Here is a 13060-nt window from a genome sequence, read left to right as displayed (position 1 = left end):
CTTACTTCCTTATGGAAATATGAAAACATTAAAAATTAGTTGTCTGGGGAATAAATAGATGAATAAACCATAGTATCTAACATCCAAAACAATTTGATTAATACCTATCAATGATTTAAGGATTGTTCAGCCAGAAACAGGAGGTTAAATGTGTAACTTCCTTGGCTTCCTTCCAGCAATTTAATTTTGCACAAAAGAAAAACAGTAAAGCTTTCCCATTCTCTTATGCATTGTATTTTGGGCACAGTCATTCATTGAATGTACATTTCCTGTCTTGAGTCAGATGTTTGTGGATCGTGGGATAAGAGCAGTCCCATAACGTCTACAAATCTTAAACAAGTGTTGTTCATATGAACCCAAAGCAAAAGGGCATCCTGGGAATAATTTGAATTCTCACATAACCCAAATATAAAATTTAAAAGCTCTCTCTCTCTCTCTCTCTCTCTCTCTCTGTCTCTCATATCTTGGGATCTTATTTATCATTTGCTGCCATGTCTGTGCTGTTTATGTTTTGCCCTTACACACTAATCAAAACTTTCAGTTTCCTCAGTCACATTTCAGTACTTTCATTTTCAAATCCACTTTTAGTACGTTTTTGGAATTTGGGTACAAACTCCAGGCTTTTGTTGGTTGGTAATAAATGAAGCCTATTCTGTTCCCATGAGTTTTATTTGACAAAGAGCCCAGGTGAAAATGCAGCCAATGAACAGGGGGCATGGGCTATGAGTGAGGGAATGGATGCATTTCTGGAGAACCAATTTAAACACCTATTTCATACTTGAAGTCTTTGGCTCCACTTTTGAACTGAGAAAGATGGTGGGTAGGGTGCAGAGGCACAACTTCAATTTTAAAGGATTCAAAGGGAAACTGAGGGTCGCTAGGACCCACAGATTCCACCTGTGGACTTGGAGCTGATTCTACAATTTCCAGGTCAACTGCTGGTGGGGACTTTCTTGACATGCAGAGCTCACTGGGATGAGGGGCCTGAGATTCAGACTCATTTCCTCATTTCTGCCACCCTGTCCTCTCCAAGGCCATGTCCAGGCTTCACTTCTTAATTCTATTTTACTCAAACCAGAGACAGAAAACATGCATCATTTGTTCCCACCTTTGTGTGTAAAGAAAGATCATAGAAACTTCAGTAGTACAAAAAACACATAGGAGGGGCGCCCTCTCTTGGGATCCCCATCTTCCAACTCTAGGGACTCTGTTCTCCCACTTTATACTTTTCTATCTCAATAAACTTTCCTGCTTCACTCAAAAAAACAGGGAGGCGGGGGGCATTACCAGTGTCATTGACTGTAACAGTGTGGAACCATTCGTAATCCCTTAAGTAATGCTTATTGTAAAAAAAGCACTCAGATAACACCAAGGTATAGAGAATGAAAAGCCAAAGCTCCACTTAATACAACTTCTTCACCCATAGAATCCATGCTAAGAGTTTGAGGTGTGGCTGGGGACTTAGCTTAAGTTGTAGAGCACTTGCCTAGTAAGCACAGGCCCTTGGTTAAAGCCCTAATACCACCAAAAAAAAAAAAAAGTTTGAGGCAAATCATTCCATATGTACTTCTATGCATTCATACATCCACACACAATATAATAGTTTTAAAAACCCAAGTGGCTTATCACTTATATTATCCTGTGATTTAGATTTTCATTTAACAATATAATGTACCTTAGAGCTCATTTTGTGTCTTTTATAGATTAATTATAGTTTTAGAAGCTGCATAATGTTGTAATATGTCGTAATTTATTTCAGTATTCCTCTATTAGTGAATATTTGGGTTCACTAATATACTGATATTGTAACATGGTGGGGGGAATGGGAGAAAGAGGTGTCCTTGTATGTGTTTTGCATATCTGCAAATTTTCTGTAGGAAATATTCAAGAATAAATCACTGGGTTTGTAAATGTCATCATTTACCCCTAGTACAGCTATGGTATGATAATAAATAAATAAATAAATATTTGTGGTCATTGGATACCTGCTTTTAACTTTGGATTGACTCACATTGCAATTTACCGTTAACTTTACTTTCTGATCTTTTGCATTTAACCCACGAAGGAAAATCGCAAACATTTCAAACTGGGAGATCTCATGCCAGAGTTGGGAGGTGTCTTTGGCACTGGGGAAGAAACAAAATCTTCATTGAGCTGGGCCATCTCCCACTGTAGGATGTCTGGAATCTTGGACTACACCCTGGATTAGAGAGCTATTGCTATATAACAAACCACCCCAACTTAGCATCTTAAAATAAGAAATGTTTATCATCTGTTTCTGAACCTGGGAGTGGCTTACTGAGTGAGTCAGGTTCTGGGTCTCTCTGAAACCTGCATTCAAGTTGTTCCCCTGGGCCCATAGTCATCTGAGACTTGACTGGGTCAGAGACATCTGCTGTCAGCCTTACTTGTTTGCATGTGCTGAGGACATGGGTCCCTCCTGATGTGCCCATGACAAAGCTTTCCACAGAACAAGTGAGCTGAGAAAGCAACAGAGAGATCAGAACAGAAGTTGCAATGCCTTCCAGAACTTTCTCACAGAAGTGGCATACCTTCATCTCTATTGCACAGACCAAAATAGACCAACCCTGGTAAAACTCGGGAGAGGCTGCATGAGGGTGAGCACCAGCAGGCGAGGCTCATTAGAGGCCATCTTGGAAGCTAGCTACCATTACCCAGAACTACTGTGACAGCAACAATCTACCACACGTATTTCCAACCACCCTCCCCTCCAAATTAGAACCGCCTCATATTACAGTGAGGAAACAGACTGAGAGAGGGACTTAGGTCTGTAACAGCAGCACTCCTGTGCCACACCGCCTCTCACAGAATGCATTTGTGGACAGCCTTTGCAAAGTCATTTGTGTTTTATCTGTACTCCTCCAGGAAAAAAAGAAATGTTAGCAATAATCATCTATTTAAGTTAATATCAAATTTTTTTTTTTGCTCCATACCTAAGAATTTCAGCTTTTTCTCATACTAAATGAAGTGAGTTTGCTGGGGGAGGGGAGAGGAAGGAAAGGATCCTGAGGGGTAAGAGGAGGAAGTACGCCATATATATATTTGAATTCAGCACAATGAACTCACCAAACACTGTTTGAAAAAGAGAGGAGGAGGAGGAAGACTAGCAATATGAAGGAGAGGATAAACTTGTTCGAGTTCACACTGTGCATGCATACATGGAGTTAGCACAATGAAATCCCCTCATATTATTAATGTATGCTCATTAAAAATAAAATAAAGTGAATTTCCAATTTAAAACTCCTCTCCAATTTTTCCCACTGTGACTAAGACTCAGCCTGGTGCTATAGCTTTTACTATTTTCCAAACATTACTTATTAATATTCTACACCTTTTTGTATTTCAAAGAAGTGCTAACCTTGCAAAGAGCCCTTGGATGTGAGGTGGGAGGAGCAGGGAAGATGTTAAGAATGGTAATAATATGTTGATATAGGTTTAGTATCTCTAATCCAAAATGCTCCAAAATCCTCAATCTCCCCAACTTTTCATTTTGTTTATTTTGTTTTATTTGAGATAGGTTTTGAACTCTCACTCCTCCTGCCTTATACTCCCAAGTGCTGGGATTTGCCCAGCTAAAATCTCAAACATTTTAAGCACTCCCATTATACCACAAGTAGGAAACTCTATACTATGAAACCTCGTTTCATGCCCAAAATTACTTAAAATGTTCGATAAACTCACCTCAGGCTGATGTATAAGGTCTATATGAAACAGATGAATTTTTGTGCCTTAGCCTTGGGTCTCATCCCCAAGATATTTCATTATGTACACATAAATATCCTCAAATCTGAAAAAAAAATTAGAAATCTGAAACACTTCTGCTTCTAAGCTTATGGTACTGGTGATGATAGTCTCAGGGATTTAGTCATTACCTCATGTAACCAGCAGGATAATCTTGAGGGGTTGGGCGTTATTATTCTTTATTTACCAGGTGAAGAAACTCATGCTCAGAAGACCAAGTAGTAGATAAGTGGCAGAGCCAAGAAAGAGGCCGGGCTTCTGCTCCTAACCAAACACAGGACTGAATTCTCAGACTAACAACAGTAACCACAAAAGAATGGAAATTAGTTCTTTTAGAAAGGCTAAAGGAAGAAACTCTAAAAAAAAAAAAAAAAGAATCTCAAAATGACTAGAATCCTCAAAACAGGAAGGAATAATCATTTTAATTAACCGTGGACCAAAGACGCTCCCAAATTCATGGTGAAATTTACAAAAAAGATGTTTAGTTTTTTTGGACAGTTTGGAGACAGGTGCATTGTCTTGACAGAGATACAGTGGAGCACCAAATTAGATGGCAACCATTCAGGACCAGCACAAGTAACCTGAATAAAATCTGAGAGTCTCAAGTGCCACATCCCACCCTTTGCTCAGTTGGTCCATTTCAGCAAAGTCCTTCCTCTGTTCACACCCATCATATCTCTGAACACATGCTCACCTCATTTACCAGGGTTTTGAATTCTATATCTGTCCCAGCCTTGCTAAATTTCAAACACTGATCCTAACTATTTTACAGATCACCAACTATGTACCAGGCCCAGTTTGGGGCATTTTAGCTACATGGTCACTTCATCAATGTAACACCTCTTTCAGTGAGGAAGCCCGGTGGTTAAATAACTCCCAGTGTCAAAGCTGGTAAGAGCATCAGTCAAATTGAGAGCTGTCTGATTCCAAAACCACATCTCCCTGCCTCCCAGGAAGGGTTTGGAAAATATTCTTGGACTTTTTTTTTTTTTTTTTGATGGGACTGGTGTTTGAACTCAGAGCTTTGGGCTTTCAAAACAGGTGCTGTACTGCTTGAGGCATACCTCCAGTCTAGAAAATATTCTTTACACAGTATTGGCCCCTTATTTTGAGCAATGGTGAATTATCTTATCTTTCCTTTCTCTCCTCCCTTCCCTTCCTGCCCTTTACCACTCATTTTTTGGAGGTTTGGGGTACAATACTGGAGTTTGAACTCAGGGCCTTCATCTTGCCAGGAAAGCTTTCTACCACTCAAGCCACACCTCCCAGCCCTTTTTGCCTTATGTATTTTTCAAATAGGGTCTCACATTTATGTCTAGGGTGATCTGTACTCTTATCCTCCTATTTACACTTCCTGCATAACTGAGATGATGGATGTGCCACAATGCAGTTTATAGGTTGAGATGGGTTCCCATGAACTATTTGCCTGGGGTTGGCATCGAACCACGATCTTCCCAATATCTGCCTCCCAAGTAACTAGGATTACAGATGTGAGCCATGGTGCCTGGCTTCTGTTACTTGATTTTAATTGGCTAGATATTTTTTGTTCTTTTCTTTATACCTTTAAGAATTTGTAGGCCATTTGAAAACACAGTAGAGAGACAAAAGTGTTGTAGTCATTTGGGGGAAGGGGAGAGGGTCATCAATTGAGCCATCAAAATACAAACAGTGCCATGGCATATAAAACTCAAGACCATGTCCCAACATTCAGTTCCATATTTAATTGTGACCGGATGTAGTTGTAAAAGTTCCTGGTGGGACACACACCAACTTATAACAGATCGTTAATGGAGACATAGTGAATAATCAGTGAAGAAACTTTGTTAAATGATATTTTTAAATTTTTTGCCATCATTTTTGGGATGCATATTAAACTAGTTATTCTAAATAACAGACAAGATACACAAAACCAACTTGGTTAAAAAGGAAAAAGACTATGATGAACATTGTGGTTGAAATCAAAACAACCAAAGCAAGAAGGGAAAGCTCAACCATATAAATAGATTTTTCTATTAACACTAATGACAGTGATTTCATCTCAGTAAAACAATACCATCTGTTATACTGAATACTTATTCCTATTTTATGAGTTTTCAGGTTTTGCAAGTACTGAATGTTTTTGATTTTATAATTGTATAAGAGCCAGAAGTAGAACCTAATATCTGGTTTCAAATATTTAAATGTATGCATTATCTTTCAGTTGTAAGTGACAAAAACCAAATCAACCTGGATGTGTTCATCCCTTACCGACTTCATATCCTGGCTGGAATCATTTCTTGATCCAAAGCTTTGCAGCTATTTCTTCATCTGTACCTTCCAACCAAATACAGGCATTTCCCACTGGTCCTCAGTCCCTTTTTCTTCTTCCTTTGTGGATTTTCATTTTGGGCAATTCATCCATTGATCCAGCTGTGGTTGTTGTGAAATCACACTTTACCCTCTATGCCACCATCCACCATCTTTTCAACCACAATTCTGATCATTCCTACCTCCTATTTACCGTACCCTAGGAGCAGATTTTCCAAGATGCAAATGGAACCCAAGTTTCAGCCCTTCCCCACCCCAATTTATAGACAAAGCCCCAAGAGGGGCCTTGGCTTTGTGTTCATGGGTCATAGCTCTTCTTTTTCTTTTTTTTTTTTCCTTCCTTTTTTCTCTTTCATGCCCTTTTTTCCCAAAAAATAGTAGATATTTTCACTCTGATTGGTTCAGACTTCCCTTTCCTCTCAGATTTTCTCTCCATCACATTTTCCCTTGCATAGGTCCCTGTGGATTTGCTGTGGCACCTTGGGTCACAGGGAAGTCAAGTCAGGGATGCATTTTATTGGGTGCAGCAGGAGCTCCCTGTGATTTGCAATCACTGCTGTGCCTGGCTATTGCTAGTGTCCTGGTGTAGGAATGATTTCCAGGAATCTCCCTGCTTCCCACGTGGTCGAGGCACCGGGCTTTGTGACATAAAAGATGCAAGGACCAAAAGCACACCATGATATGAATGTGTCCTACTGCACCCTGAGCATAAAGGATATAGCCACAGGGAGAAAAACAAGTTTAAAATGTGCAACGTTTCTCATTGAAACCATCAGAAAAGAAGTCCTTTCCTATCAAGAGTACTCAATAATTCAGTAAAGACCATGTCAGGCTCACCACTTTCTTTCTTCCTTTCTTTCCTTCCTTCCTTTCTTCCTTCCTCCTTCATTTCTTTCTTTCTTATTCTTTCTCTCTTTTCTGTTTTCTTTTCTTCCTTCCCTTCTTTTCTTCCTCCCTCTCTATTAAAACAGCTATTACCAGAATATTAACCTATAAAATAAAATATGAGATTACCTATAGAATAAGATAATAAAATACATCTATGAAATAATATGTTAAGTCCCAAATTATTTGACTTCTATTACATAACTAGAGTGGGGATACTTTCCCCCTAATTTTCAAATGAGACCTACAGAAGTTGCCAGGACTGACCTGCTTTCTTATGGCACGGAAGGCAGCTCGGCCCCTGCCTTGCTGAGCCAGGAATCCCAGTCTCAGCTCTTCTTGTGAGGCCACACAAGAAGAGGCCACGTTCTCTGCTGGGCACACTATGACTGATTGTGCTGTACACACAGACAGGGACACCAAGCTAAGGATGTTGAAGTGTCAGGTGGTGCTTTTACTGCTCCAGGGCCACTGCCAATCAGCCAGAGGGGCTGTCTGCCTTTGATGAGCTGTTGCATTCCTCCTTGACATGTGACATTAGCTAGGAAAACTTTTTTATTTTAAACAAAATGTTCTCTTACAGAAAAGTCAAAGAATGGTACAAGAAGAACTAAACACCCTGTACCCAGATTTAATTGTTAACACTTTTCCACATTAACTCACTCTTGCTCAATCCCTGTCTTCCTCCCTCTCTCTTTCCCCACCCCCATTTGAAACCAAGTTGCAGACACAAGATCTCTCACCCTAATGTCTTCTGCACATAAGGGTATCTAAGAAATAAGATTCTTCTACATAGCTGTACCCAAGCCACAACCAACGCCAACCTCCCACCCAAGAAACTTAATGTCAATACCAATTTCCCAGTTTTTCACAGCTCTTCTCAAATCTAAGACCAATGAAGGGTCATACAATTCACTATTGTCAAGTCTTTTTAAGCTCTTTTTATCTAAAACAGTCCCTTGTCTTTTATGTTTTTTCTTTCAAGACGTTTTTAAAGAGTTTAAGCCAATTGGCTTGTAGAATGTCCCATAATGCATATTTGTTTGTTTTTGCATGATTAGATTCAAGTTAAACAATTGGGGCAAAATACTAGATGGTGTACTTTCTTCTGGGTAACATCAAGTAACACAATGGCATACAGTGTCACTGTTGGTCATGCCAAGTTGATTGCATGTTAGGATGTTTCTGACAGACCTCTCTAATATAAAGTCATCTGTTCCCATGTGTAACTAATAAATCATCAATGGGATGATAAAGTGAGACTTTACAAAGTGTGCAAACATTCTGTCCCTAGCAATCCTTACTCCACTGGTCTTAGCATCATTATTACTAAATGGCAGCAAATATAGTACGTTTTCTAACTCTATCATTCAGTCTACATTTATTAACTGGTATCCCCTGCATACATGTTACATAGTATCATACAGTTTTACTCTATAGTCTATGGTGGCATAACATTACTATGCATAACATGACTATAAACTCATGGAGCTTCTTTTAGTCACTGTTTTATAATCTAATGCCATTATTATTATTCTTTTTTAGTGTTCAAACTGTCCCAGAATTAACTGGCAGTATTGTCTTCAAGCTGGCTCCTTTGAATTTTTAATACATCTCCCATTATCAGGACTAGCTTAATGAACATGTAACCCTCACAGACATGTAACACACTGTGCTTAGAAAAGCCTCCTGCTGTTGCTGTACAGGCTGGCCTAGAACTCACAATCCTCCTGCCTCAGCCTCCCAAGTGCTGGGATTACAGGTGTATCCCACAATGTCCAGATTTCTTAATTATTTTTCAGTAAGTGACATTATATTTTCATTTTGCACTGGACTCTGTAAATTACATTGCTGGACCTGCCTATTAGCCTTTGAGCACTTTCTTGCTTTCTGGCACAAGATGTTCCAAACACACTGTGTTTCCATTTCTTTGATCTAGAAGCAGCCAGTTGATCCAAGAAGACTTGTTCCTTTCCAAGGGAAATGGTACTTTGAAACCCAGATCTTAGTGCCTGATGGACCATTGCTCCTGGATTAGCATTGTTTCCAGAGACTTTGAGTAGGTGGATCTGGGAAACCATGATTTCATACAGACACTGCCAATCCAGGAACATAGCTTCCTTCATTCCACAGAGCTCCCTCCCTCTGACAGCGAGAACCTAAGATTCCTACAGTCAATGTTTTCATTCTCTTGCTGTATCCTACAATGTCCACAAAACTGTCTCAGCTTTGTGACACTAATACTGTTATCACTTATGAGCCTATTTCATAAAATGTCTTTGCAAGTCTTCCTTTCCTTAGAATATATCCCACTAGTCAAAGTGAGGTTCAAAAGGTATTGAGAATTCTCTTCTATGGTTGGTTATGTTATTCACTTGCAAACCACTTAGATACATTCTTTTTTGTTTGCATTCAACTTCATGAGAATATTTTAATCCCTTTTGATTTAATTTTTGTATATGTAAAACATTTGCAATACTCAAAACCATATAAAAAGATAAATTCAGAGAAGTGTCCTGGTAACTAACATTCGTATTATTTCCACTCTCTTCACACCCATTCCCAACAGCTAATCATTTTCATTGATTCCTGGTTTAACTTTCACATGGTTGTTAAGAAAACAAACATCCAGGAGTGGTGGCACATGTCTGTAATCCCAGCAGTAGGCTGAGGCAGGAAGATTGAGAACAGTTTAGACTATGTGGTGAGATCTGGTCCAAAAAAAGAAACAAATATTCTTGCATTCTCTCTCTCTCTCTCTGTTTCTCACACATACACACACACACACACACACACAATCATCTCTCTTCCTCTTTCACACCAACTGTAGTATATTTTATGCTTTTTCACCATGCTTCTCTTGTACTTAACTATATGTCCAGGAAATCCTTCCATATCAATTCACATAGATCTCCTTCATTCTGTTTTATGGTTGCATAGGTACTCCATCATTTATCTATTCCATAACTGATTCAACCAGTCTCATGAATGAGAGTTTATATTGTTTTTAATATTTTGCCATTACAAGTAATGCCATTTCAGTAACCTTTTCCAGACATTGTTTGGCATTGGGGTAGGGGAGTTTCTTAGTCAGCCCACTGAAGCTGGGCTGCTGGACAGAGTTCAGCTCTGCCAACACCTTGATTTTAGCCCAGTAAGAACCTTTTGCTCTTGTTTCATTCATAACAAATTCTCTTCCATAGAAGTGGTACTATTCTGCACACTTGTCAGCAGTGTGTGGAAGGGCCTCTTACAGCTGTGCAAACACTCACATAGAGAAACATTGGCTGCCAGTGCTCTAGACTAGAGGGTTTGCTCCTGTGAGTATGGTCTATTGCCAGAAAGATGTCTAAAGAGGAGGATCTAAGGCATGAAAAACACTGCTGAGTGTCCCAAGGAGTCTTTAATAAAGATACACTTAATTTTAAGGATTTTGTATATTTTTGAATGGAATGGAATAGAACAAGTTCCAGTATTGTGTGATATGATAACACAATTCCCCAAAGATGTCCACATCCTAATCCCGGAACCTGTGATGTTATGTAGGAATGGAAAACCATTCTGTGGATTAGAACATTAAAGTATCTGTAGAGAGAGTCCTAAAAACAGACTGTGCATGCTCAGAAGTGGACTGTCAGCACTGGTCTCTCAAATGAGGCTGAAGAAGATGCCATGCAAAATAAAAAAATCACACATGACACGTGGTGAAGGAATCACCAAGATACACTTGGTGTTTCTGACTGCAGCAGCTACACAAGAGACAAGATAAAAAAGAAGCACACAAATACTGCAGTATTGGAAGCAAGTATAAGGGCTGGGAGTATGTTTCAAATGAGAGAGTCCTTGCCTAAGAAGTACAAAGCCCTAGGTTCAAACCCCAGTACTAAGAAAAAAAGACAGAAAGATAGAAAAAAAGAGACAGAGAAAGAAAGAAAAAGAGAGAGCATGAAAGAAAAGAGAGAAAAAAAAGAAAGGAAAAAAAAAAGAAAAGAGAGAAAGAAAGAAAGAGTGGAAGGAAGGAAGAAAAAAGCCCTAGCTCCTGCTTTAGCTGATATGCTTTTCAGCTACTATGAAGAAGCTGAATAGTTTAATCAAAGCTCTCAGTAAAACTTTTAGGTTTAACTAAGGGAATTAACTATAAAAAGCTACACATTTTTCATCCAAAATCAAGCTAACTTTGCCCACAACTCATAAAACCCAAGTGTATTCATTGTCTGTACCTGCTGTAACAAATTACCACAAATGTCGTGGCTTAAAACAAAACAAATTTATCATGAGTCTCACTGGACTAAAACCAAGATGTAGGAAGGTCTGCATTTATCCTTTTCCAACTTCTAGCAGCCGCCATATTCCCTGGCTATCTACCATCTTTAAAGCCAGCCATCACCAGTCAATTTCTACACCATAGCTCTCTGACTCTGACACTCCTGCCTCTTTCTTCTTCCGTTTAAGTGATTACATTGGGTTGAACCAGAAAACCCAGGAAAATCTTATTTCAACATGAGATATGTACCAACCCTAACTTTCTCTCTGCAAACTTGGTTCCCACTCCCATGTAAGATCACAGGCGCTGAGATGAGGACATGGAGATCTTTGAGAGGCTATTATTCTTCCAACTACATCAAGAAATACTGGGCCTTCTTGTTCCTAATCATGTTCCAACATAGTGTTACACTCAGAAGTATACAAAAGACTTGAAAATAAATTATGTTTTTACTAAATGTCCTTTGGCGATGCTAAGAAGGAACTTTTAGTTCTTCTTGCAATGAGTCCCTTTTGGACATTGCATCCAGAGGTTTCTTTCCAGCATTCTTCATAGAAACTGTTGAATCTCCCCTCTTTCCCTTCAACCTCTTTCACACCACAACCTTCTTCCAGGATTACTTCTCCTCATGCACATCTCTCTCACCCTTTTTCATTTAGAGGAACAACTCCCCACCTCCATTTCGTATCCATATTCACCTGACACTTCACTCCTTATAGTGTGGGTGCATGGGATACACTGTTTGCTCCTCCAAACCCAGCCTCCAACCCTTTCCACCTGCACAGGCTTGCCCTCTGTTCCTGCTTGAATGGGGTAGTGGAAAGTCTTGGTAGAAGGCCGGGGGACTAGAAAACACAGGGGTGAAATTTCTACTCTCCACTCCTGCTGGGCCATGGTCCCTTCCCAAATGCTTCATCTCCCATCTGGTGGTGCTATCTCCAGCTACAATTCTCTGGTAATCCTTGGCTCCCTCTAATGTCTCTTCACATTTTGGAGAAATAGCATCTCCTCACTGTTGCTGGCTCTGGGTTCTTCACTACCTCTAGATAGTTCCCTTGGACCTGGCCCACACCCTTGTAAATTGTCCCTCCATTAAATTCTGTTCAATAGCCATGCTGAGCATGTCATGTGTTTCCTGCAGGGACTCTGACAGAGTGAGAAAAGGTCCTTGGAGATACTTAACTCTGATATGTGCTACAATATGGATGAACTTTGACGACATTGTGCTAAGTGAAATAAGTCAGTCACAAAAGGACAAGTGGCCAGGCATGTTGGCTTATGCCTATAATTCCAGCACTAACAAGGCTGAGGCAGGAGGATCGTGAGTGAGTCTGAGGCCAGCTTGGTCTGCACAGTGAGTTCCAGGCCAGCTCAAGCTATGTACTGAGACCCTATCTCCAAACACACAAACGAACAAAGACAAATACTGTCTGATTCCGCTTATGAGACACCTAGAGAAAATTCATCAAGACAGACAGAAGAATGGTAGTTGCTGAGGAGGGGGAGGGTAAGCATGGAGTTTAGTTTAGTGGGTGCAGAGTTTCAGGATGATGGCAATGGTTGCACAATATATATGTACTTAACACCACTGAACTATACGCTTAAAAATGGTTAAGATGGTAACTTTTATGTTATATAGATTTTACCAGAATAGAAAAGAAAAAGAGAAACACCTTTGCTATTCCTATCACACCCAAAGAATCTCAGCTTGAATACTGATGTTGACTCTAATGGACTATTATCTGCAACAATAATGGCCTGAAAGAAGCTTTTAAATAAGAGGGCCGAGAACTTATTTTCAAGATAGACTCATGAGACTGACCCAGGAAGAGCAATTTTCCA

General features: G+C 39.7%; 1 protein-coding gene across 3 annotated transcripts in view; it reads right to left on the bottom strand.

The window, feature by feature from the left end:
• Positions 1-7325, bottom strand: part of Usp6nl (USP6 N-terminal like) — a 226794-nt gene extending 219469 nt beyond the window's left edge. The window contains exons 1-2 of one of the 3 annotated variants that reach the window (XM_074056661.1): positions 7222-7325; positions 6010-6171 (exon numbers count right to left, since the gene is read on the bottom strand). The gene's annotated coding sequence lies outside the window, so the exon portion shown is untranslated. Of the gene's footprint in view, positions 1-6009; positions 6258-7221 lie in introns of those variants that run through there. The other 2 variants (XM_074056664.1, XM_074056662.1) reach the window with 2 other exon arrangements.
• Positions 7326-13060: the final 5735 nt, after the last annotated feature.

Source organism: Castor canadensis, chromosome 15 (assembly GCF_047511655.1).
Source record: "Castor canadensis chromosome 15, mCasCan1.hap1v2, whole genome shotgun sequence".
NCBI classification, from domain to species: domain Eukaryota; kingdom Metazoa; phylum Chordata; class Mammalia; order Rodentia; family Castoridae; genus Castor; species Castor canadensis.
Note: the sequence above shows the minus strand (reverse complement) of the source record. Positions and strands in the feature narration are given on the sequence as shown.